At 42.9% G+C, this 26,789-nt stretch overlaps 1 long non-coding RNA gene across 1 annotated transcript; it reads left to right on the top strand.

Moving 5' to 3' along the window:
* Window positions 1-11,704: 11,704 nt before the first annotated feature.
* Window positions 11,705-22,596, top strand: LOC125728607 (uncharacterized). Its single transcript, XR_007389192.1, has 2 exons — window positions 11,705-12,653; window positions 22,116-22,596. It is a non-coding gene; the product is annotated as an uncharacterized LOC125728607 (long non-coding RNA).
* The last annotated feature ends 4,193 nt before the right edge of the window (window positions 22,597-26,789 follow it).

Genomic DNA, 26,789 nt, shown 5'->3' with positions numbered 1-26,789 from the left:
AGATTCCCCCCCCCCCCCCTACTGAGTTTGCCAGATACTACTGTGCAGTCCCTGTGATGAATGGAGTGAGTCTGTAGCCGGACAGCTGCTTCTACAATATTGTCCTACAGCTATGTTTCAGTGAAAATCAGCGCACAGCAGTTTTTAATTCTTAATCCTAGTCCCAAGTTCATCCATATTATTTTCGAGAGATCGACTATTAGCAAGCAGAAAGCTAGGGAGAGCTGGTCTGATACATACCTCTAGTCTTAGTTTAACATGTAGCCCTACCTCTCAGCTCTGCTGCAAGTGGGCTCTGCCTGCAAGATTTCTGACAGAGGGGATAATCCAAATCTGGCAGATTAAGAATAATATTGTGAAGTTGTATACCAATCTCTACCTCAGTGTCCTCTCTAAGATGCCAAATAGTCTACCTGCTGGGGAAACCTCTGAATGCTTAGGTTCACCCATTCCTACTGCAGGCACAAGCAGACTGATGGGATGTGCCAGAGATGTGGTCAGAGCATGGCTGCATAGTAATGATACTGTCACTGCCACTGGAGATGTGGATGCAGTCCTTAGTATCCTGAAGCAGTATTCTTATTTGACTGTGCATTCTGGGATGCCTCCAGCAGATTTTTGTTCAACCAAGTCAGATGCTAGGGAGGATCCTCTGGACTATTGGATTAGGCTGAATGAGGCAGCAGATGATGCCAAGGGGTTTATTACATGAGAGGTTAGGGCACTGCCATGTCTATTAGAAATTGCTCTGTAGGAATATCTTATTAATGCTTTTACATTTATCTGATGCTTTGATCCAAAGCAGCTTACAGTAGATGAGTATTTATGTCTGCTCCCTGGGACTCAAAGCCCTTTAGTGCCCCGGTGTCTCAGCATATGGTCGCTGCTGATCCTGGTGGGAGGGGACTTGTCATTGGTGATGTAACCACTACTGTCCAGCTCCTCTACCATTTGCTTCCCATTGTAATTTCTCATGTCAAGGTGCACCCTGGGGCGGCATGGTGGTGCAGTGGTTAGCACTGTTGCCTCACACCTCTGGGACCCGGGTTCGAGTCTCCGCCTGGGTCACATGTGTGTGGAGTTTGCATGTTCTCCCCATGTCGTCGTGGGGTTTCCTCCGGGTACTCCGGTTTCCTGCCACAGTCCAAAAACATGCTGAGGCTAATTGGACTTGCTAAATTGCCCGTAGGTGTGCGTATATGAGTGACTGGTGTGTGAGTATGCCCTGCGATGGGCTGGCCCCCCATCCTGGGTTGTTCCCTGCCTCGTGCCCATTGCTTCCGGGATAGGCTCCGAACCCCCGTGACCCAGTAGGATAAGCGGTTTGGAAAATGGATGGATGGAAGGATGTGTGGGTGTGAGTATCTGTATATAATTAATAAATCATTCATATTAATCAGATATTAATCATGATTAGATAAAAGGTAAAACACTAACCTGAAGACAGGTTATGTTCAGGGAGAAATGTACACACACTGAAATAAATTTGCAACATCAACCTGTCCAATGCTAGGATATTACCTTCATCAACTCAGCCAAGTCTGTGGCTAAGAATGGCATCACTGGTTCATCAGTTTGATATCTTGTCAAGAAAGGAGTGAAGGTCCTGGTGATGGCTATGTAGAAATGTAGCTTTGCGAAGATGAGGGGGTCTGTCTGAGCAGCTTCAAGGGTGTCACACAATGCAGTTCCTGGATTTGGTAGCTTCCTCATTCTGACTGCATCCAGGTACATGGTCAGAGACGGCCACACCTCCAGGGCTCTCTCTGCTACTGGTAAGTTTTCAAGCCATTGGTGGCTACAGGATGCAAGTGGAAATTTTGCAGATTTAGTAAAAGCAGGAGTGGAGTTTAAAAAAAAGTGGAGGAGTTTAAGTATCTCGGGATCTTGTTCAAGAGTGGGGGAACGATGGAACGGGAGATCAACAGGTTGATCGGTGCGGCGTCAGCAGTCATGCGGGCGCTGCATCGGTCTGTCATGGTGAAGAGAGAGCTGAGCTAAAAGGCAAAGCTCTCGATTTACCAGTCGATCTACGTTCCTACCCTCACCTATGGTCATGAGCTATGGGTAGTGACCGAAAGAACGAGATCGCGGGTGCAAGCGGCCGAAATGAGTTTCCTCCGCAGGGTGGCTAGGCTCTCCCTTAGAGACAGGGTGAGGAGCTCAGTCATTCGGGAGGGACCCCGGATTAAGCGGAAGATGATGGATGGATGGATGGATGGATGGATGGATGGATAGTAAAAGCAGTGAAGTCCTCTCTCCTTGCTGGCACACTATGGAAGAGAATACAAATGGCTTTCAAACTTCCTCTATCTGCCATATGGAGAGACCACATTTGCTGGCATTATATAGGGTTTGAAGGCCACAGCTCCCAACCACAATCAGCTGAGTACCCTCATACTGCTCACGCTGTTCTTCATGAAGCAGTTCTAAAAACTTCCATTTTACATTTGGTCTATCCATGGAGACTGAAAGCAGCTGATGAAAAACTGAGTGTCATTTATCAAGCATATATAGACTAGGTTATCATCTATCACACATCTATCAGTCCTATGTATTTAATTCCGTATCAAAGTATGTTTCCCCAGTCCAGTCATTGAAGTCGCTACCTGTATTGCCCCGTGTTCCTAGCTGGTTTCCCCAATAAATCCCTTGTTTCCCAATTCTCCGGCTTCCTACTTCCTCGATCTGTGACAACAATCAACATGAACACACCACAGTCCACAGAACCAATCTGTTGAGGAACATCCGGCAAAATACAATGCAATACTAACGAAGACATTTGTTACAATTCTAATACAAATGTAACAATAGAAAATGCTGAAACCCACTTTACCATGTTGTTCAAGTATTTTCCAATGTCCTGGGCTTATTCGGTTTATCAGTTTGCTGCAAATAGAAATTTGGAATTCTGGGGGCAATATAACTACAGCTTTTCATGTAAACGGGATTAAAACTCAATGTAGGAATTAATGGACACACAGAAAACCTTTTCTCACATGTATAAATGTTTCACTGTTGCGCAGCGTCTGGCTGTGAATGTTACATTAGTAACATTAGTACATGAGTGTATGACAGTCTCTGCCCCAACTGTCGGCAGGAAAGAACGAAGAAAATTATGATTAAAAGATTTAAAAACGCCAAACAATACGACTTAAATATATAATTTATTGTAGAAGATATGCCTACTATACATATGGTCAGGACCGCACATAACTGTATGGTACGCAAGTATGCATTCTCCGTGAACGCGCGGCAATTCCTTGCTGTAGCAGCGCAAATTCGCATGTATTTTATGCGCATTTACGCTGTTATGGCAAAAATTTACCGTGCATTTTAACATTAATGGGGCTAATTTGTACTTCTTTCGCGGCATGAAGGCTAGAATGCACAGTGATTTCTTGTCATAACAGCGCGAATGCACATAAAATAAATACGCATTTGCGCTGCTACAAAACATTGCAGCGCGTATAGCTTTAGACAGCGAATGAGTACTTGCATACCAGTTATGTGCGCCCTGCATGTGATAATTCTTGCATACATAATATAGCACCGAATTTGGTCAGCTGGTTTGTGTCACGGGACGCTCCGGAAGTGGGCGAACGCGCTGGAAAGGCGAGCGAGCAAAGAGCAGGCGAGCAGGCGTAAGCAGGGTAAACGGGAGTTTAATTAGGAAGATCCGGGACAGGAAACATAGGACGGCTACTGACATCAATGACGGACGAAGGACTCAGGTAAGACACGGACTGAAATACACAGGACTGATTGAAAATAATCAGACACAGCTGGGTACAAATCGGGAAAGAACACGTGGGTAATCCGGGGGCGTGGCACACACGAGGAGCCGACGAGCAGGGCATGACAGTTGGCATGAGATTTTCATTTCAAGACAAGTCTACTACACACGTACTTACATGTATATAATAGTTTTATTACCTTGTAAATAATATGTAGGGTTTGCAAACTGCCCCAACGCTTTTGGTGTAGCCAATTTTAGGTCCATAAGAATTATTGCTGTGAGCGTTTCAGTCTGAAAGCGCGAGTCTCGCGCCAGATGCGTCAGAGTTGGCAACCTGCTTATGGCCGAATCGAACCTACGACCGGTCAGTCGAAGCCGAACGCGGCCGAAAGTCGCCGATGAGCTGCATAGAATCGCATTGTCTGTTATGGTTGGAATGGGCGTCCATGACAACAGCTTGATTACTTTTGAATCACATGTACTTATCTTCTCAAACGTCTTTCGAGCATCTTGGCGAGTGGCTGTAGTTTGAAGAGATTTAATATCTTAAAAATGGAGAGCAAAGAAATGAGAGTACTTAAGATTAAAATTAAAATAACAGCTAAGAAATCTGACACCCATTTAGAAAAAAATGAGGCCGTAGAAAAGAACAGCAGCGAGAAGGTGGAGAACGTCAGCACTGGCGAACGATGTGATCAAGAAGACGGATGAGACGGACAAGCCGTGTTCTACTCTTTCGGTGAGTGTTACGGGACTGAGTTAAGGGAAAATGTAGTTTGTGCTATGGCGGAATATAAAAAGAAAGGGAAAAAAAGCAATGCTTTAGTTTGCCGATTGAGATTATGTAAACCTTGGATGTTATAATGTGTCATCGATATGTACATGTTCCTGCAATGTGATTTCGTTATGTGTAAATGGGGAAAAGGGATATGTTTTATTTTTCTACTGCGCCATATTCCCTTCCCATATTTTCCTTTTATATGTTCGTAGCCCAGGTTAATACTGTGTGATAGTGTGTGAAGCCCTGAAACCAAATTATATCGAGGATATTGTGGTTATGACATAATTGATAAAACTATATGTATGGTTTAATGATTATGCAATCTGCGACGTGCCGGTTGGTTTTTTTATGATTGCTGAAATCCTGTTCGACATCAGTGGACGTTTACTCAGAGAGGAGTACGGTCACACGCACCCTGCCAGGATCTGCACCGGAGCCGAGCGCCCTCTGTTAAATTTCAGATAAGAAAAGAAAAAGAACAGTCGGAGGAAAGCTTTGCTGACTGATCGCGGTAAAGTTGGTTTTATGTTCGATTTTCGCTACAATTACTGTCATCTAAACTGCAATATCTTCGGGATCATGACGGTAATTCTTTTCAGATTAGGCTCCACGTGTGAAGTTAAACTAGAAGAATATTTCACACTTTTAGCTCCACATTCTCCAGCAATATGAATTAAAAATATAAAGCGAGACGGGATCGAATATCCTTCTGCTCACCCAGAACTGCCCGAAAACTTAGAGACTGTCTTGAAAGTGCAATGCCAATCACCACAACACCACTAGTGCAGTCAATTGGAGCGTAATCTGAAAATTATTACCGTTATGATCCCGAAGATATTGCAGTTTAAATGTCAGTAAATGTAGCGAATATCGAACATAAAACCAACTTCCCCGCGGTGCGGACTGACTGGACTGAAATGACTGACAATATAGCAATGTTGTTCTTTTAAATATTTCTTTGACTAAGTTTTGCCTGCTCATGAGCAAGGTTATCTTTTGTGGGGTGAAAGTATTTGTTTGATATTATGTGTTATAACTATTTGGTTTGCCCTGGTATTGTTTTATTTGAGAGGTCTGTAATAATACGTATATATTTAATTCTTTCTTTTTGTTGGATACGGAAACCCAGACTAGAATGGAAAGCGGTTTAGAAATGATTATACAGAGATGGAACCAGTCTGATCCTTTGAGAGGAGATAGTTTATTGTTATACTATTAATTACATAAAAGGTTACAGGTCAAAATAAATAAATAAGATAAGGAAATAGCAATCATCCTCCTCCCGAGCCTAGAAAGAATGGTTACATATTGCAAAGCTCTTGTTTTATCTTATCTCAACCTGTGTTATCCTATTTTATTTTAGGATAGGTTTGGTGAAGACAGAATAGGATGAGATAGGATAGGAATGGCTAACATAAGAGTGTAACCGGTGAGTGACGTGGACTATGTCACTCACAGGTCACGTGTTGGGCTGCGGTATACGAGCGACTGGTTTGTAGGGTTACTACGGCAGCGTTCCGTAAGTCCAAGCACTCTGTATTGTGCAGGGTTAGGTAGGTAGGTTGTTTACGCAGTTACCATGGTAGCCTCCGTAATAAAGTTTCTGACATTGCTCAGCTGTTTCTGCTCTTGAAATTATACTGGCTGGCATCAGTGAGGATAAAAGCCGTGGGAAGCCGGTGGTAGGGGGCGTGGTCTGGTCTTCCTTTGGCATTTCTTTAACACGTGGCGGCAGTGGCGACGTGTGTTTTGTTTGTAATAACAACCGATTTCTTTTAGACTTGTTGCCAGGTGGAAGGGGTGTGTGTCTGGGTTTATACTGAAATCCAGGTAGGATTCATGTATATACATTGTGTATATAATTATTCTAAATTCATGTGTATCATGGCTATGGTATTAATTGTGTGCATATGTCTTTAAGAGTTGCCATTACTGTTTTGCCTGTGTATTTCTGTTACTTTTTTATTTCCTTAAAGGTTTTGTGTCAATAAACATTGCCAAGCCTGGGATACGACTCTGTTATTTATGTGTTTTGTAGCTGTGCCTGTGGTCATCCTGAGGGTAACAGTAATCATACATCTTAACCCTCTGGAGTTGCTGATCCCAGCAGCGGGATCTGACAGAAATTTTGCCAAACCATTTAAATAAGTCTGTGACTTTATGTCATATAGAAATTAAAAAAACACCCTCAGGAACGGCTAACATAAGACAGAATACAATAAGTTAGGATAGGAACGGCTAAGGTAAGACAGAGTAGGATGTGGTGGGATAAGAATGGCTAAGATATGACAGAATAGGATAAGGTAAGATAGGAACGGCTAAGATAGGATAGAATAGGATAAGGTAGGAAAGATACGGCTAAAACAGGATAGAATAGGATACGGTAGGATAGTAATGGCTAAGATATGATTGAATAGGATAAGGTAGGATAGGAATGCCGATGGTAAGATGGAATAGGATGTGGTAGGATATGAATGGGTAAGATAGGATAGAATAGGATAAGGTAGGATAGGAACAGCAAAGATATGATAGCTTAGGATAAGGTAAGATAAGAATGGCTAAGGTAAGATAGAATAGGATGTGGTAGGATAGGAATGGGTAAGATATGATAGCATAGGATAATGTAGGATAGGAACGTCTAAGATGTGATACAATAAGTTGGGTTGGAATGGATAATATAAGTTAGAATAGGATAAGGTAGGATAGGAATGGCTAAGGTAAGATAGAATATGATGTGGTAGGATAAGAATTGGTAAGATATGATAGAATAAGACAAGGCAGGATAGGAATACCTAAGATATAATAGAATAGGATAGTGTAGGATAGGAATGGGTAAGATAGGATAGAATAGTATAAGGTAGAATAGGAATGACTAAGATATGATACATTATGCTGGTTTGGAACTGCTAATATAAGATAGAATAGGATAAGGTAGGATAGGAACGGCTAAGGTATGATAGATTTGGATAAGGTAGGATAGGAACGACTAAGGTATGATTGAATAGGATTAGGTAGGATAGGAATGGCTAAGGTATGATAGATTTGGATAAGGTAGGATAGGAACGACTAAGGTATGACAGAATAGGATAAGCTAGGACATAAATGGCTAAGGTATGATAGAATAGGATGTGTTAGGTTAAGAATGGCTAAGATATGATAGATTTGGATAAGGTAGGTTAGGAACGGCTAAGATAATATAGGGTTAGGTAAGATAGGAACGGGTAAGGTAAGATAGAATAGGATGTGGTGGGATAAGAATGGTTAAGATATAATAGAATGGTTTAAGGTACAATCGGAATGGCTAAGGCAAGATAGAATAGGATAAGGCAGAATAGGAACAGCTAAGATATTATACAATAAGCTGGTTTGGAACTGCTAATATAAGATAGAAAAGGATTAGGTAGTATAGGAACGACTAAGATATGATACAATAAGTTGGTTTAGAATGGCCAATATAAGATAGAATAGGATAAGGTATGATAGGAACGGCTAAGGTATGATGGAATAACATAAGGTAGGATAGGTATGGCTAAAATATGATAGAATAAGCTGGTTTCGAACGGCTAATATAAGACAGAATAAGATGAGGCAGGATAAGAATGGCCAAGGTATGATAGAATAGGCCAAGATAGGATAGGAATGGCTAAGGTAAGATAGAATAGGATGTGATATAGAATCGGATAGAATAGTATAAGGTAGGATAGGAATGCCAATTGTAAAATAGAATAGGATGTGGTAGGATTAGAATGGTTAAGATAGGATGGAATAGAATAAGGTAGCATATGAACGGCTAAGATATGATAGAATAGAATAAGGTAGGATAGCAATGGCTAAAGGTAAGATAGAATAGGATAAGGTAGCATAGGAACGGCTAAGATATGATAGAATAAGCTGGTTAGGAAAGAATAATATGAGATAGAATAGTATAAGGTAGGATTGGAATGACTAGGGCAAGATATAATAGGATGTGGTAGGATAAGAATGTGTAAGATAGGATGAAGTAGGTTAGGAACGGCTAAGGTATGATATAATCGGATGAGATAGGAACGGCTAAGATAGCATTTGGTAGGATAGCAACGGGTAAGGTAAGAGAGTAGGATGTGGTAGGATAAGAATGGCTAAGATATGATAAAATAGGATAAGGTTGTATAGGAACGGTTAAGATATGAGGGAATGAGCTGGTTTGGAACGGCTAATATAAGACAGAATAAGATAAGGTAGGATAGGAATGGCTAAGGTATGATAGAATAGGATGTGGTAGCATATGAACGGCTAAGATATTATAGGATAGGATAAGGTAGGATAGGAATGGATAAAGGTAAGATAGAATAGGAGAAGGTAGCATAGGAATGGCTAAGGTAAGATAGAATAGGATAAGGTAGCATAGGAACGGCTAAGATATGATAGAATAAGCTGGTTAGGAAAGAGTAATATAAGATAGAATAGGATAAGGTACGATTGGAACAGTTGAGGTATGATAGAATTGTATAAGATAGGAACGGCTAAGATAGCATTAGGTAGGATAGCAGTGGGTACGCTAAGATAGAATAGGATGTGGTAGGATGAAAATGGCAAAGATATGATAGGATAAGGTAGTATAGGAACGGCTAATATAAGATAGAATAAGTTATGGTAGGATAAAAATGGCTAAGGTATAATAGAATAGGCCAAGATAGGATAGGAATGGCTAAGGTAAGATAGAATAGGATAAGGTAGGATAGGAATGGTTAAAGTAAGATAGGATAGGATGTGGTAGGATAAGAATGTGTAGGATTGGATAAGATAGGATAGGAACGGGTAAGATATAATAGAATAGGATAAGGTAGGATAGGAATGCCAATTGTAAGATAGAATAGCATGTGGTAGGATTAGAATGGGTAAGATAGAATGGAATTGGATAAGGTAGGAAAGGAACGGGTAAGATATGATAGAATAGAATAAGGTAGGATAGCAATGGCTAAAGGTAAGATAGAATAGGATAAGGTAGCATAGGAACGGCTAAGATATGATAGAATAAGCTGGTTAGGAAAGAGTAATATGAGATAGAATAGTATAAGTTAGGATTGGAATGACTAGGGCAAGATAGAATAGGATGTGGTAGGATAAGAATGTATAAGATAGGATAAGGTAGATTAGGAATGGCTAAGGGATAATAGAATAGTTTAAGGTAGGATAGGAATGGTTAAGGTAAGATAGGATAGGATGCTGTAGGATAAGAATGTGTAGGATAGGAAAAGATAGGATAGGAACGGCTGAGATATAATAGAATAGGATAAGGTAGGATAGGAATGCCAATTGTAAGATAGAATAGGATGTGTTAGGTTAAGAATGGTTAAGATATGATAGATTTGGATAAGGTAGGTTAGGAACGGCTAAGATAATATAGGGTCAGGTAAGATAGGAACGGGTAAGGTAAGATAGAATAGGATGTGGTGGGATAAGAATGGTTAAGATATAATAGAATGGTTTAAGGTACAATCGGAATGGCTAAGGCAAGATAGAATAGGATAAGGCAGAATAGGAACAGCTAAGATATTATACAATAAGCTGGTTTGGAACTGCTAAAATAAGATAGAAAAGGATTAGGTATTATAGGAACGACTAAGATATGATACAATAAGTTGGTTTAGAATGGCCAATATAAGATAGAATAGGATAAGGTATGATAGGAACGGCTAAGGTATGATGGAATAACATAAGGTAGGATAGGTACGGCTAAAATATGATAGAATAAGCTGGTTTCGAACGGCTAATATAAGACAGAATAAGATGAGGCAGGATAAGAATGGCCAAGGTATGATAGAATAGGCCAAGATAGGATAGGAATGGCTAAGGTAAGATAGAATAGGATGTGGTAGGATAAGAATGGCTAAGATATGATATAATAGGGCAAGGTAGGATAGGAATGGCTAAGGTAAGATAGAATAGGATAACGTAATATAGGAATGGCTATGATATGATAGAATAAGCTGGTTAGGAAAGAGTAATATAAATAGAATAGTATAAGGTAGGATAGGAATGACTAAGGTAAGATAGAATAGGATGTGGTAGGATAAGAATGTGTAAGATAGGATAAGGTAGTATGTGAACGGCTAAGGTATGGTAGAATCGGATAAGATAGTAACGGCTAAGATGGCATTTGGTAGGATAGCAACGGGTAGGGTAAGATAGAATAGGATGTGGTAGGATAAGAATGTGTAAGATAGGATAAGATAGGATAGGAACGGCTAAAATATAAAAGAATAGGATAAGGTAGAATAGGAATGCCAATTGTAAGATAGAATAGCATGTGGTAGGATTAGAATGGGTAAGATAGGATGGAATAGAATAAGGTAACATATGAATGGCTAAGATATGATAGAATAGAATAAGGTAGGATAGCAATGGCTAAAGGTAAGATAGAATTGGATAAGGTAGCATAGGAGCGGCTAATATATGATAGAATAAGCTGGTTAGGATAGAGTAATATGAGATAGAATAGCATAAGGTAGGATTGGAATGATTAGGGCAAGATAGAATAGGATGTGGTAGGATAAGAATGTGTAGTATAGGATAAGATTGGATATGAACGGCTAAGATATAAAAGAATAGGATAAGGTAGAATAGGAATGCCAATTATAAGATAGAATAGCATGTGGTAGGATTAGAATGGGTAAGATAGGATGGAATAGAATAAGGTAGCATATGAACGGCTAAGATATGATAGAATAGAATAAGGTAGGATAGCAATGGCTAAAGGTAAGATAGAATTGGATAAGGTAGCATAGGAGCGGCTAATATATGATAGAATAAGCTGGTTAGGATAGAGTAATATGAGATAGAATAGTATAAGGTAGGATAGGAATGGTTAAGGTAAGATAGGATAGGATGTGGTAGGATAAGAATGTGTAGTATAGGATAAGATAGGATAGGAACGGCTAAGATATAAAAGAATAGGATAAGGTAGAATAGGAATGCCAATTGTAAGATAGAATAGCATGTGGTAGGATTAGAATGGGTACGATAGGATGGAATAGAATAAGGTAGCATATGAACGGCTAATATATGATAGAATAGAATAAGGTAGGATAGCAATGGCTAAAGGTAAGATAGAATTGGATAAGGTAGCATAGGAACGGCTAAGATATGATAGAATAAGCTGGTTAGGAAAGAGTATGTAGGATCACACATGCACATATCACAAAGCTTAAATTCCAGGTGGCCTGAGACAAGGCCTACCCTGGTACGAGAAGGCACACATCGACCTAGGCCCCAAAGGGGGGTTTGTGACCCCACACACATAGATAACCAGGGAGGCCAGCACTCCAACTTTTATTGCCCAAAGCTTTAACGACCTACAGATAGCAGAGTGGATCCCCAGGGACAGGGGCCCCTCGACTTGGCACACAACCCCATCCCCCGACGTCCTGCCTTACATACCACTCACCGAACAGACCAACACCCCAAAGAAAGTTTCTTTTAAGTTTGGCTTTTGTATATCTGTATATGTATTTACTCTTGACTACTAGTCTTAATATACAGATATGTACAGGTTATGTTCGAATGTGTCTTAACTTTTGGAGATTCTTTTTCTTTGTTTGACAAACCTTCTCCCCCCCCCTTTTTCTTTGCCACATTCCTCGGCAACCCTTATCTGATCTTTGTATTCTACCATGCCTATCTAAGGGTAAGATGTGCTTATGACATGAGAATATGTCATATAATGTCTGTATAAAGGGTAATATCTGTTGAGGTACAACCTAAACCACCTGTACCATATACTGGTGTGAGTAATAGAACATAACATAATAGCATAATATAAGTAATCATTAATTAATCATCACAGATGGTATTTGGTGTGAACCGCTGGGCTGGTACGGCATGTTTGGTATCAAACCGAAGGAAAATCACTCCAGTTTCCAAATCTGGTCAGTGGTTACCACAAAAGTGGACGTATCAAAAGTTACACCAGCCTAATGAAAATCACCATTACCAGAGAAGTCAGTCTGGTCATAAATCCCAAAAAGACTGATACCGACCCCCTTCCGAAGCCCGCCAAATGGATGGTCAGCCATTGGTCCAGGACTCAAATTCCTGGTCACTCCTAATCACGAACCTTATGCTATAAAACCTGGCACCTCAGAACAGAGAAAGGTGGAGAAAGGCGGAGAAAAAGAGAAGAACACGGAGAAACAAGCAGCGTTCTTAAAGCCCGTCGGTGAAGACCCAAAGAACTGCAACTCAGCCCAAGCTTCACCAGAAGAAAGAACCGGAGGGACTCCACTCCAACAACCGCTGCAAACACCGCGCCTCCCTGAGAGCCATCACCCATCAGCTCATCAGCCACTGCAACCAACTGCAAAGACCTCCCTCTTTCCTGCATCCAAGTAAACCAACTTCCTTTCCTTTCTAACAACCTGAACTGTCCTATTCACCTGCTATATTCCTTTAGGTTTATAATCCTTACAAACTGCTTGCTTTGCAGAACAGTTTTTCCCTTTTCAGGTTAATCATTTTAAATCTGGTCATTGCATTTTCATGATTACATCGTTTGTGTCTATTCCGTTATTTCATGTTTATTGTTTGTTAGGTGTAATGTCTGTCTTATGTTAGTTGTAGGAATAAATGCATGTCTTTTTACACAACTTCAGCCTCCGTCATTGAGTGCTCACAATAGTCCCTGCCTCTGTGCGATCTGGCTACTACGCTCTGAAACCTCTAAACTCGCCTGAAATATCGCGAGACTCTCTCTCATCGGCCGTGAGGGGAGCTTCGCTACCGATCGTTTACATTACCTGGTGACGCAGCTCGCTGGACGAGCCCACTAACCCAGGTTATTAAGCGATACTGGTTATTAATGAATCCCATTTAAGTCTCACATTAACAGATATCGGGGATTCACAATTGAGTTTGGAGGAGCCGACCATTCGGCATAACAATTGGTTAATAATCAGCATTAAATAATAATTAATTAAAAGTTAATTAATTTCAAAACATATTGGTGGAGATATTAAAATTACCTGAGCTAATAATTCCTACATAATTGGTGGAGAATGCGGGCACAAGGTTTAAACTTATTGTGAGCACACAATTTAAACTTTTTATGACTGAACGTACAGTTGAATAAGCGCTACAGTGAACTGGTTGCAAAAAGTTGAGGATCGATCGCACTCAGGGCAATCTGAAGGCATATAAGCGGGAACATACGGGCTTAATATAGTTATTTTTATTTCTGTTATTAGTAGTTATATTATTTTGTTTTATTTTTGGTTATTTTATTTTAGTTTATTTCGTTTAAAACTGCAGTAAACCTTAACCCTATGTCTGACGAGATTCTCAGATATAGCGCGTTGTTTCCAGGATCGATTCGGACGAGTTTCTCCGTTTCCATATATCCTGGCAGAGATCTCTCTATTAGCGAACAGGAATTCTTGTTACGAGGTTCTAACCTGAATTCTGTTGCGCTTGGACTCCCTGAGATAAGACCGATAGCTTAGCTACCTATCAGGATCTTACTCATATGTGTGTGCCTGCTTTAGACAAAGCAAGTTTAACACCACTTTGCGCTGCGAGCCAAGTGCGTGTGTAATTTGGAAATTGGGAGTCTCCAGTTCTTGAGACCCGCCGTGGTTTCAGCATCATTTGCGACGTGATATAGTGCACTCACTATTTAGATCCGTCGCCGTAACGCGAGCGCTTCCTCGCTCCAGTAATAGTTTTAAGGGGTTAAACTGCGCAAGGCGCAGAAGGCCGCAAGCGGCATGTGCATGCATTAAACGTGTGTGACACTCATTGATCGTCGGCAACCGCCTAGCTATCTCTTTGGTTACGAGTGCAGTCTGCGAACGCCACTCTAACCACTTAGAGATCAGAGCCCTGAAGGCCTGCCTGACGCCAATTTTTTTTTGGGTCACCAGTGACCCTACCCCTTAGGCTCACTTGCCTGGGACCCCCCACAAAGGGAGCAACGCCCCATTGAGCCTCTAGTGGTCAGTCATAGAACTACCACTCCATTTCGAAATTGCGCCTCTAGTGGTCAGGCATAGAACTACCACTCAATTTCGAAATTGCGCTTCTAGTGGCAAGCCATAGCAGTGCCACTCCATTGAAATTGCACCTCTAGTGGTCAGCCATAGTAGGTTAACATCTGAGTTGGGCCTCTGGTGGTCATCTGCGGTAATACCAACACTCATAATTGGACACACAGGTTCTTGCCTGAAAGCCTTAATCAACTTTTTAATTAACTTGATTACAACACATTAACATCTAATTAGGTTATTGCTGCATAACTAATTGATGTTTTCAATTGAATAAGAATCACAACTCATTGGGTTTGATTTCTGTTTTATCTTTTTGATTTATTTTAGGTCTTATTTCACTTTATGCTTTTATTCACTCCCTCTCCCCCAACAAGGGTACTTGCATAGAAGTTCAACCATTATTAACAACGGTCAACATACACAATCACATCAGAGAGTCGTTTGGTTCTGATCAGTTGAGCTCTTCCTGTGCTAGGTGCCTACCATTCGCTCTCTGTTGGTTGAGCTTGTCTGTGGCTCTGCTGTCACTGCTTGCGATCATACAGTTTGTCAGAACCGAAGGGGAGTTCTCAGCAATTGGACGCCCAAAAGCGTGCCAGCCCGGCTGCACCCACTGACTCATTAAGGGCAAGGCTGACAGGTACCTCATGCGATCATTACAACTTTTGAGCAGGACCTCGTCTAGGGTGAGTTCTGAGAACGGCCCTAGCTTGGACTCTCACTAGGGTGGGTGATACCTGAAGGCTATTTTGCCAGCCTTGGTCGAGTCAGGTCTCAGGTAGTGCAGCCGATAAGCTGAGCCCCACCTGGGTTGTCTCAGTTGTGCATACAGAACACCCCCTTCCAAGTTGACATTGCTGGGGATCAGGGGAGTGGGAGCCGGACTCAGGCCTGCTTGGCTGGGATTGAGCTTGTGGGACGTGCCCCGTTCAGGAGGGACACCTGACAGCGTTCAAACCTCTCCACCTGCATCACTAGCTTAACACCGCAACAATTCGGATAGGGACAAGTAAAGCAGAACCTGCTAGTGGTCCCCCTTCCGGTCAAAGCGGAGTTGTTCAACAGAGCCCAACCCAGGGGTAATCTGATCTGCAACAGCAAGCTAAGTTTGAATGCAGTCCCATTGCTTTTGAAGCTCTTGCTTCCCACTTTCTATTCCCAACTTCTCCTGTCATCTTCTGACACTGTCAGTAGTCACAGACCGACAATTTCCTGGATAAGGTTTTATCCTTTACCCCTGACTAGGGCATCTCTCCAGCCCTAGAGTAACTCACACTGTTCTAACCTGCAACAACTTCTCCCAGGGAGCAATTTTTGTTTGTTTATTTTGTCGTGGGTAACTATTCCCGTGGTTCACTACACCCTTCCAGTTACCCAGTGACAGGCCCCAGTTCTACTTTATTTTATTTTGTTGGTTTTATTTGTTCACCCAGATTTAGGTGTCAGGTCACCCACCTAGACAACCCCCAGTCTGAGTGTAACAGATTTCTGCGGCCACCCTGCAGTTGACCGAGTCACAATGATCCACATGGAAAGCCCCCTCAACCAGTGGAAAGATTTGGGTACCAGGCCTGATGTTGTGACTTCCGACTTCCTGCCCAGTCATGCCGATCTCATACGGTCCAAAGCAGCTAACCAAATTGAGGACGACATCGCTGAACTAATGGCCATGCCACCCACTCAGAAATGCGGGAGTAAAAGGCTAACCAAAGCACTCGGCTCCCTCGCACACAAACTTCTAGCCAGGTTGAAGACAAATGAAGAGGAAACGTCCTGTCTCCAGCAAAGGGTGCAAGCACTCCAACAGCAGGAGAGAGACACCCAACAACTTCTGGCTGAGACACAGCGAGATGCGGCCCAAGCTCAACATCGCATTGAGAACTTCGAGCAAGAACTCCAACAAAGAAGGTCTCCGTCCCATGAGGAAGAGGATACAGAAGAAGGCAAGATTCCTCAAACAAGCAAAAAGCTACAACAGGCCTTGGAAGAGCTCAGAGCTAAAGCTGACCAGCAAGAACAGCAAGCCATAGCCACCAGAGAGAACCTCGAAGCCAGACTGGACCAGGCCGAAACACTGTTGGACAGAGCCCACACAGAGCTCAAGAACAAGGATGCTCAGATCCAGGCCCTGAAAAACCATCTGGCTGAGGCACAGAGATGTCTGCACAAGCTGAATCACCAGCTAATCAGCTCCCAAGAACAGCTCACCGATGCCAGAACGAAACATCGAGCTGACGTAGTAGAGATTGACCGAATGAGACAAGAACTAATACAGGCATATGAGGTAAAGTCAGAATTTGGAGCCTCCTACAATTCAGTGATGGCACCGACTTCCTCTCCGACAGTGCTGTTTCCCCCAAGGCACTCAGACTGCGTTCAAGGGACCTCTCATCGGGACAAGTTACCTCCTTGCCCATCACCGGACCTTGAGGAACCAAGCGCCTGGAAGGTCTCTCTCAAAGAAGGCACCCCAGATGAAACAGGTTTACTGAAGCGATACCAACACCGGGTTACCACAAAGGAGCTTGATAAAGTAGCTCGGAATATCGACATGTTTACACCTAACCCCATGGGGGGCCACGACATTCATACCTACCTCCAAGACATTGACTTCCACCTCCAAAGACTGGACAGTGTGACCAATGAGGACAGAGTGTACCTCATCAGGATCACATCCAGCCTGGAGGTCCGCAGCTTCCTTGATCGACAGCCCAGTCGAATCAAGGCCGACTCCAAGCTGCTACACGAAGCACTGATTCAAGAGTTTGCTGATCCTGAGTCGGAACAAGGTATCGGCGTCGCCTTGGATGTCAAACAGAGCAGACAAGAGACTCCACAAGCCTACTACAATCGCCTTCGTCGGGCATATTTTGGGTCCAAAAATGAGGCAGACATGGAAGAAGATGCAACCTTCAAGGCTCTCTTCCTTCGGAATCTCCACCCAACCTTAAATCACTACCTTGGGCTCATGGCTTGTCCCCACACCATGACAAGTCAACAACTACGAGACCTTGCAATCAAGGCATACCACAAACAAAGAGCAGCAGCCGAGAAAGCAACTAAAGCGACGGCAGTGCTAAATCTTGGCATTACAGACTCCAACCTGGCATTGGAAGGTGGCCACCCTTATCCGCAACCACCAATCCATGACCGAGGTTGGAGAGCAGCAAGCCACAGTGAGCGTTACCCTGGTCCGCCTCCACAGCAGTTGAAGACCCGGCCAGACCGGTGGGAGGCACAGCGCTCTCTTAACCAAGGGAAACCAAGACCCACAGAGCCTTGGAATAAGCGGGGAGATCGGCTAGGAAGCCAGTTCTCTAATTCAAGCTTTCCACCAAGTTCCCGATGGAATCAACCGCGGAACTGGAAAGACAGGAGGAAAAGTTATGAACCAGACTCGAAGCCTGGACAAACCACGGAGAAAGATGAGTGGGTTCTACTCCAGTTGCTGCGTGATTTCTTTGCTCAGCATCCCCTCAAGGGTCAAGAGGACTTTCGGAAGAAAGATCCGAAATGACTAGGACTGAAGCACAAAACACGCACGACCCCACAATCCTCACCAGAACCCAAACCAGACAATGCCCACGGACTCCCTTGGACGTCAGCCCCAAGCGACACTCAACAGCTATCGGCCTTCCCTACCAGAGATATTGGAACAACTGAAGACGTCCCACCTCAACTAGGAAAAGCTGCCGACTCAGGCCTGGTAAGAGCACCTGATGTTGCCGTCACCAACACAGAGCTCGATCAAGAGGATGAGCCCCCACCAGCACCTGACAACGCTGTCCTAGTTGTGTGCCGTGACTCAGAAGAGCACCACCCCTACTGTGGTGATGCCTCACCAATTCCTGGCCAGGCCCTTGTGCCACAGCTCCTGGGAGATCTAGTGAAAAGGGGGGTAGCCAAGAAATTCTACCTCTCCATCACCCTGGAAGATGTTCTCACCCTGGAGGCCCTCATCGACACTGCAGCAGACATCAGCCTAATGTCAGCCAGTCTTTTCTGCCAAGTGCAGCACCTAGCCGCCCAGAAGAACAAAACCCTCCAGCCGAGGAAATGCTCTTTGGACGTACTGGCGTATTCACCAGTGGGCACCAGGATGGATCACATGATACCCCTCAATTGGTCCATTGGTCCCATGAATGTAATGCACCCAGTATACATTTCCCAACTTGAGTCCATTCCTCTCCTCATTGGGAAAGATTTGCTGAACCGGTTCGAGCCGATGTTAGACTTCCAACGTCTGAAAATTTGGGCTCAAGTTATAGAACCACTGCCACTGTGGAAACCTGACGCAGCCACACAGGAATGTCAAACCCTGGCTGCATCCTCAGACCTCACTCCACACCATGGAGAGTACCCAGCTGGAGATCAGAATCGTGACACGAGAGACCCATGCCAGCACCATGACTCCTTCCTGTGTAGGCTGGACCCTACCTCAGGATCCTTCAGCCCCAAGATCAGGAAAGGCATATGGCTCCAAGGCATGGAAGTCACAGATGTGGTAATGACCATGGGGGTAGAAAAATATCCAGTGACAAAAGGGACTGTATGTGACATGGAGCTTGCTGGTGACCAACACCTGACAATCCATGCTATAACTGCCCAGCCTGACACAGTACAGTCACCCAGCTGCCACTACTATTCTCGGGAGGGACCAGCAGCACCCAGCATTTTGGACACGCCGACGCCAATGGAACCGTCGCAACACCACTACGTTGATGAGAATGTCTCTCAAGACATGATCACCATTTATGTAGATGGATGCGCATTCAAACAAAAGGGGACCCTGAAAGCTAGAGCAAGCATTCTGGGGCTCAACGATGACCTCGTCCCACCACAACAGCTCAAGCTCTGTCCTCACACATCGCAGTATGCGAAGCTGGCAACAATCTTAATCGCCCGGGAGGTGGCCTCCGAACATGGAGTAGAGTACCTGCTGATCTGCAAAGACTCCAGCTATACACGTCTCAGCTTCATGTGCTATCTCCCTCACTGGACACAGAATGGCTTCAAGACATCAGGGAACAAGCCAGTCAAACACCATGACCACACGGATGCACTTGCCAAAGCAGGAGCACTGCATGGTGATTCATGGGAGTTTTGTCCCCTCCCACCCACCCACGCTGTCCAGATCGTCACCCGCAGTCACAGCCGAGCATCTGCCCCACCGCCAACGATTTCACTGTTGGAACTTTCCCCTCAGGTTTCCAACTCTGACATTGTCTCCCTCCAGCCCACTGATTCTGTGCTCAGCAAGGTCTGCGATTACCTCCGCAACTCCGCTGCGAACTCGATCTCCACAACTGACCAAGAATCCCTTCCTGACCTCCATCACCTGATGATGGCTTTATCCTCTTTTCATCTTGCCAAGGGCGTACCTCTTCATGTCCCTGATGCCCACACTTCACCACGGCTCGTGGTCCCTCAGGCACAAAGGGGGGTCATGCTACTGTACGCCCACAACGCACCCTGTGCAGGCCACCGCAATGCCAAAACAACCTATGAGGCACTTAGTCAAGTAGCCTACTGGCCTAACATGCGACAGGATGTGACGGAATATGTGAAAGGATGTCTGGTCTGCTGCCAATTCCAACCAAAAGAAGGACAACTTTTCCAGTTCAAATCTCCCCAAAACCCCCAAGAGAGAAGAACAAAGAGGAAGGGAAGGAGAGAAGGTCACAGATAGGGTAGACCAAGGTGGTGAGCTTGACTACTGATATCTGGGTGATCTTGATGTTTTTGTTTATCTGTTTGTTTGTTTTGATAACTTCTCATTTTCTTTGGTTGTTGTTTTTGGTAAGGACCTGGGGTGGCTCACGCGTGCCCGGGAAATTACTGAAGAGGATCCGGTTTTGCATTTTCTTGTCACGTTTGTTTCTTTACAGTTGTCCTCTGGCCGAGAATTGTTGCCACTATATCTTTTTCCTGTCCCCTTTGCACAAGGGTGCACCACACTCCGAATCGGTCTTGACTCACCCCCTCACTCCTAATCCGGTCCTTATTTTCTATCCCCTTACCACTAGGATGACGCTGCCCTGCTACTAGCATTACTCAGCCAGGAGGGATGAGGCCCCAGTCCAAGAGGGCATCCCCTGGGCCTCCGTCAGGCATTGTCTTCCGGGAACAGCCCGGTCTCTTGATTACTAACTGTTGTACCCACATACAGCGAGTATTCGTCTGACGATGTCGACCGAGCCCATTACCTCCATGAGAGACGCCAAACGAGTGGGACAGGTGTCCGATGGACCCAGGATGCCATGCATCATGCTGCCGTGGACACTACCCACATGCTGGAGCAGTTACCCAACGACTGTGAACCAAGCTGAGTCCAATCGACTGCACGAGAGGTTCCTGGACGCCTTGCTGGGAGCTGCAGCACCCTGTTCGACAGAGGGTTCACCACTCCTTGCTGTCCCAGAAGCCAGGGGCCAGCCCTTGCGCCTCCTCCCTGTCCATCCAGTCACTGTACCACCCAGAGTGCCGAACAACGGGAACTTTCATGTGCCTCGTTGCATGTGGATGATCCTGTTTCAACTTCCGTCGCCTGAATGATGGCAATGCCATCATCAGCCGAAAGGGGGGATATGTAGGATCACACATGCACATATCACAAAGCTTAAATTCCAGGTGGCCTGAGACAAGGCCTACCCTGGTACGAGAAGGCACACATCGACCTAGGCCCCAAAGGGGGGTTTGTGACCCCACACACATAGATAACCAGGGAGGCCAGCACTCCAACTTTTATTGCCCAAAGCTTTAACGACCTACAGATAGCAGAGTGGATCCCCAGGGACAGGGGCCCCTCGACTTGGCACACAACCCCATCCCCCGACGTCCTGCCTTACATACCACTCACCGAACAGACCAACACCCCAAAGAAAGTTTCTTTTAAGTTTGGCTTTTGTATATCTGTATATGTATTTACTCTTGACTACTAGTCTTAATATACAGATATGTACAGGTTATGTTCGAATGTGTCTTAACTTTTGGAGATTCTTTTTCTTTGTTTGACAAACCTTCTCCCCCCCCCTTTTTCTTTGCCACATTCCTCGGCAACCCTTATCTGATCTTTGTATTCTACCATGCCTATCTAAGGGTAAGATGTGCTTATGACATGAGAATATGTCATATAATGTCTGTATAAAGGGTAATATCTGTTGAGGTACAACCTAAACCACCTGTACCATATACTGGTGTGAGTAATAGAACATAACATAATAGCATAATATAAGTAATCATTAATTAATCATCACAGATGGTATTTGGTGTGAACCGCTGGGCTGGTACGGCATGTTTGGTATCAAACCGAAGGAAAATCACTCCAGTTTCCAAATCTGGTCAGTGGTTACCACAAAAGTGGACGTATCAAAAGTTACACCAGCCTAATGAAAATCACCATTACCAGAGAAGTCAGTCTGGTCATAAATCCCAAAAAGACTGATACCGACCCCCTTCCGAAGCCCGCCAAATGGATGGTCAGCCATTGGTCCAGGACTCAAATTCCTGGTCACTCCTAATCACGAACCTTATGCTATAAAACCTGGCACCTCAGAACAGAGAAAGGTGGAGAAAGGCGGAGAAAAAGAGAAGAACACGGAGAAACAAGCAGCGTTCTTAAAGCCCGTCGGTGAAGACCCAAAGAACTGCAACTCAGCCCAAGCTTCACCAGAAGAAAGAACCGGAGGGACTCCACTCCAACAACCGCTGCAAACACCGCGCCTCCCTGAGAGCCATCACCCATCAGCTCATCAGCCACTGCAACCAACTGCAAAGACCTCCCTCTTTCCTGCATCCAAGTAAACCAACTTCCTTTCCTTTCTAACAACCTGAACTGTCCTATTCACCTGCTATATTCCTTTAGGTTTATAATCCTTACAAACTGCTTGCTTTGCAGAACAGTTTTTCCCTTTTCAGGTTAATCATTTTAAATCTGGTCATTGCATTTTCATGATTACATCGTTTGTGTCTATTCCGTTATTTCATGTTTATTGTTTGTTAGGTGTAATGTCTGTCTTATGTTAGTTGTAGGAATAAATGCATGTCTTTTTACACAACTTCAGCCTCCGTCATTGAGTGCTCACAATAGTCCCTGCCTCTGTGCGATCTGGCTACTACGCTCTGAAACCTCTAAACTCGCCTGAAATATCGCGAGACTCTCTCTCATCGGCCGTGAGGGGAGCTTCGCTACCGATCGTTTACATTACCTGGTGACGCAGCTCGCTGGACGAGCCCACTAACCCAGGTTATTAAGCGATACTGGTTATTAATGAATCCCATTTAAGTCTCACATTAACAGATATCGGGGATTCACAATTGAGTTTGGAGGAGCCGACCATTCGGCATAACAATTGGTTAATAATCAGCATTAAATAATAATTAATTAAAAGTTAATTAATTTCAAAACATATTGGTGGAGATATTAAAATTACCTGAGCTAATAATTCCTACAAGTAATATGAGATAGAATAGTATAACGTAGGATTGGAATGACTAGGTCAAGACAGAATAGGATTTGGTAGGATAAGAATGTGTAAGATAGGATAAGGTAGGTTAGGAATGGCTAAGGTATGATATAATCGGATGAGATAGGAACGGCTAAGATAGCATTTGGTAGGATAGCAACGGGTAAGGTAAGAGAGTAGGATGTGGCAGGATAAGAATGGCTAAGATATGATAAAATAGGATAAGGTAGTATAGGAACGGCTAAGATATGAGGGAATAAGCTGGTTTGGAACGGCTAATATAAGACAGAATAAGATAAGGTAGGATAGGAATGGCTAAAGGTAAGATAGAATTGGATAAGGTAGCATAGGAGCGGCTAATATATGATAGAATAAGCTGGTTAGGATAGAGTAATATGAGATACAATAGTATAAGGTAGGATTGGAATGACTAGGGCAAGATAGAATAGGATGTGGTAGGATAAGAATGTGTAGTATAGGATAAGATAGGATAGGAACGGCTAAGGTATGATATAATCGGATAAGATAGGAACGGCTAAGATAGCATTTGGTACGATTGCAACGGGTAAGGTAATATAGAGTAGGATGTGGTAGGATAAGAATGGCTAAGATATGATAAAATAGGATAAGGTAGGTTAGGAATGGCTAAGGAATGATATAATCGGATTAGATAGGAACAGCTAACATAGCATTTGGTAGGATAGCAACGGGTAAAGTAAGATAGAGTAGGATGTGGTAGGATAAGAATGGCTAAGATATGATAATATAGGATAAGGTAGCATAGGAACGGCTAAGATATGAGGGAATAAGCTGGTTTGGAACGGCTAATATAAGACAGAATAAGATAAGGTAGGATAGGAATGGCTAAAGGTAAGATAGAATTGGATAAGGTAGCATAGGAGCGGCTAATATATGATAGAATAAGCTGGTTAGGAAAGAGTAATATGAGATAGAATAGTATAAGGTAGGATTGTAATGACTAGCGCAAGATAGAATAGGATGTGGTAGGATAAGAATGTGTAAGATAGGATAAGGTAGGTTAGGAACGGCTAAGGTATGATATAATCGGATAAGATAGGAACGGCTAAGATAGCATTTGGTACGATTGCAACGGGTAAGGTAAGATAGAGTAGGATGTGGTAGGATAAGAATGGCTAAGATATGATAAAATAGGATAAGGTAGTATAGGAACGGCTAAGATATGAGGGAATAAGCTGGTTTGGAACGGCTAATATAAGACAGAATAAGATAAGGTAGGATAGGAATGGCTAAGGTATGATAGAATAGGATGTGGTAGCATATGAACGGCTAAGATATTACAGGATAGGATAAGGTAGGATAGGAATGGATAAAGGTAAGATAGAATAGGAGAAGGTAGCATAGGGATGTCTAAGGTAAGATAGAACAGGATAAGGTAGCATAGGAACGGCTAAGATATTATAGAATAAGCTGGTTAGGAAAGACTAATATGAGATAAAATAATATAACGTAGGATTGGAACAGCTGAGGTATGATAGAATCGTATAAGATAGGAACGGCTAAGATAGCATTAGGTAGGATAGCAACGGGTAAGCTAAGAAAGAATAGGATATGGTATGATGAAAATGGCAAAGATATGATAGGATAAGGTGGTATAGGAACGGCTAATATGAGATAGAATAAGATAAGGTAGGATAAAAATGGCTAAGGTATGATAGAATAGGCCAAGATAGGATAGGAATGGCGAAGGTAAGATAGAATAGGATAAGGTAGGATAGGAATGGTTAAGGTAAGATAGGATGGGATGTGGTAGGATAAGAATGTGTAGGATAGGATAAGATAGGATAGGAACGGCTAAGATATAATAGAATAGGATAAGGTAGGATAGGAATGGTTAAGGTAAGATAGGATAGGATGAGGTAGGATAAGAATGTGTAGGATAGGATAAGATAGGTTAGGAACGGCTAAGATATAAAAGAATAGGATAAGGTAGAATAGGAATGCCAATTGTAAGATAGAATTACATGTGGTAGGATTAGAATGGGTAAGATCGGATGGATTAGAATAAGGTAGCATATGAACGGCTAAGATATGATAGAATAGAATAAGGTAGGATAGCAATGGCTAAAGGTAAGATAGAATTGGATAAGGTAGCATTGGAATGGCTTAGATATGATAGAATAAGCTGGTTAGCAAAGAATAATATGAGATAGAATAGTATAAGGTAGGATTGGAATGACTTGGGCAAGATATAATAGGATGTGGTAGGATAAGAATGTGTAAGATAGGATAAAGTAGGTTAGGAACGGCTAAGGTATGACATAATCGGATGAGATAGGAACGGCTAAGATAGCATTTGGTAGGATAGCAACGGATAAGGTAAGAGAGTAGGATGTGGTAGGATAAGAATGGCTAAGATATGATAAAATAGGATAAGGTAGTATGGGAACGGTTAAGATATGAGAGAATAAGCTGGTTTGGAACGGCTAATATAAGACAGAATAAGATAAGGTAGGATAGGAATGGCTAAGGTATGATAGAATAGGATGTGGTAGCATATGAACGGCTAAGATATTATAGGATAGGATAAGGTAGGACAGGAATGGATAAAGGTAAGATAGAATAGGAGAAGGTAGCATAGGAATGGCTAAGGTAAGATAGAATAGGATAAGGTAGCATAGGAACGGCTAAGATATAAAAGAATAAGCTGGTTAGGAAAGAGTAATATAAGATAGAATAGGATGAGGTATGATAGGAACAGCTGAGGTATGATAGAAACGTATAAGACAGGCATGGCTAAGATATTATTAGGTAGGATAGCAATGGGTACGCGAAGATAGAATAGGATGTGGTAGGATGAAAATGGCAAAGATATGATAGGATAAGGTAGTATAGGAACGGCTAATATGAGATAGAATAAGATAAGGTAGGATAAAAATGGCTAAGATATGATAGAATAGGCCAAGATAGGATAGGAATGGCTAAGGTAAGATAGGATAGGATGTGGTAGGATAAGAATGTGTAGTATAGGATAAGATAGGAGAGGAACGGCTAAGATATAATAGAATAGGATAAGGTAGGATAGGAATGCCAATTATAAGATAGAATAGCATGTGGTAGGATTAGAATGGGTAAGATAGGATGGAATAGAATAAGGTAGCGTATGAACGGCCAAGATATGATAGAATAGAATAAGGTAGGATAGCAATGGCTAAAGGTAAGATAGAATTGGATAAGGTAGCATAGGAGCGGCTAATATATGATAGAATAAGCTGGTTAGGATAGAGTAATATGAGATAGAATAGTATAAGGTAGGATTGGAATGACTAGGGCAAGATACAATAGCATGTGGTAGGATAAGAATGTGTAGTATAGGATAAGATAGGATAGGAACGGCTAAGATATAAAAGAATAGGATAAGGTAGGTTAGGAATGGCTAAGGAATGATATAATCGGATTAGATAGGAACAAGTAAGATAGCATTTGGTAGGATAGCAACGGGTAAAGTAAGATAGAGTTGGATGTGGTAGGATAAGAATGGCTAAGATATGATAATATAGGATAAGGTAGCATAGGAACGGCTAAGATATGATAGAATAAGCTGGTTAGGAAAGAGTAATATGAGATAGAATAGTATAAGGTAGGATTGTAATGACTAGCGCAAGATAGAATAGGATGTGGTAGGATAAGAATGTGTAAGATAGGATAAGGTAGGTTAGGAACGGCTAAGGTATGATGTAATCGGATAAGATAGGAACGGCTAAGATAGCATTTGGTACGATTGCAACGGGTAAGGTAAGATAGAG

Source organism: Brienomyrus brachyistius, unplaced genomic scaffold, assembly GCF_023856365.1.
Source record: "Brienomyrus brachyistius isolate T26 unplaced genomic scaffold, BBRACH_0.4 scaffold348, whole genome shotgun sequence".
Taxonomy (NCBI): Eukaryota; Metazoa; Chordata; class Actinopteri; order Osteoglossiformes; family Mormyridae; genus Brienomyrus; species Brienomyrus brachyistius.
The sequence above is the reverse complement of the archived record's forward strand: the minus strand, read 5'-3'. Positions and strand labels throughout refer to the sequence as shown.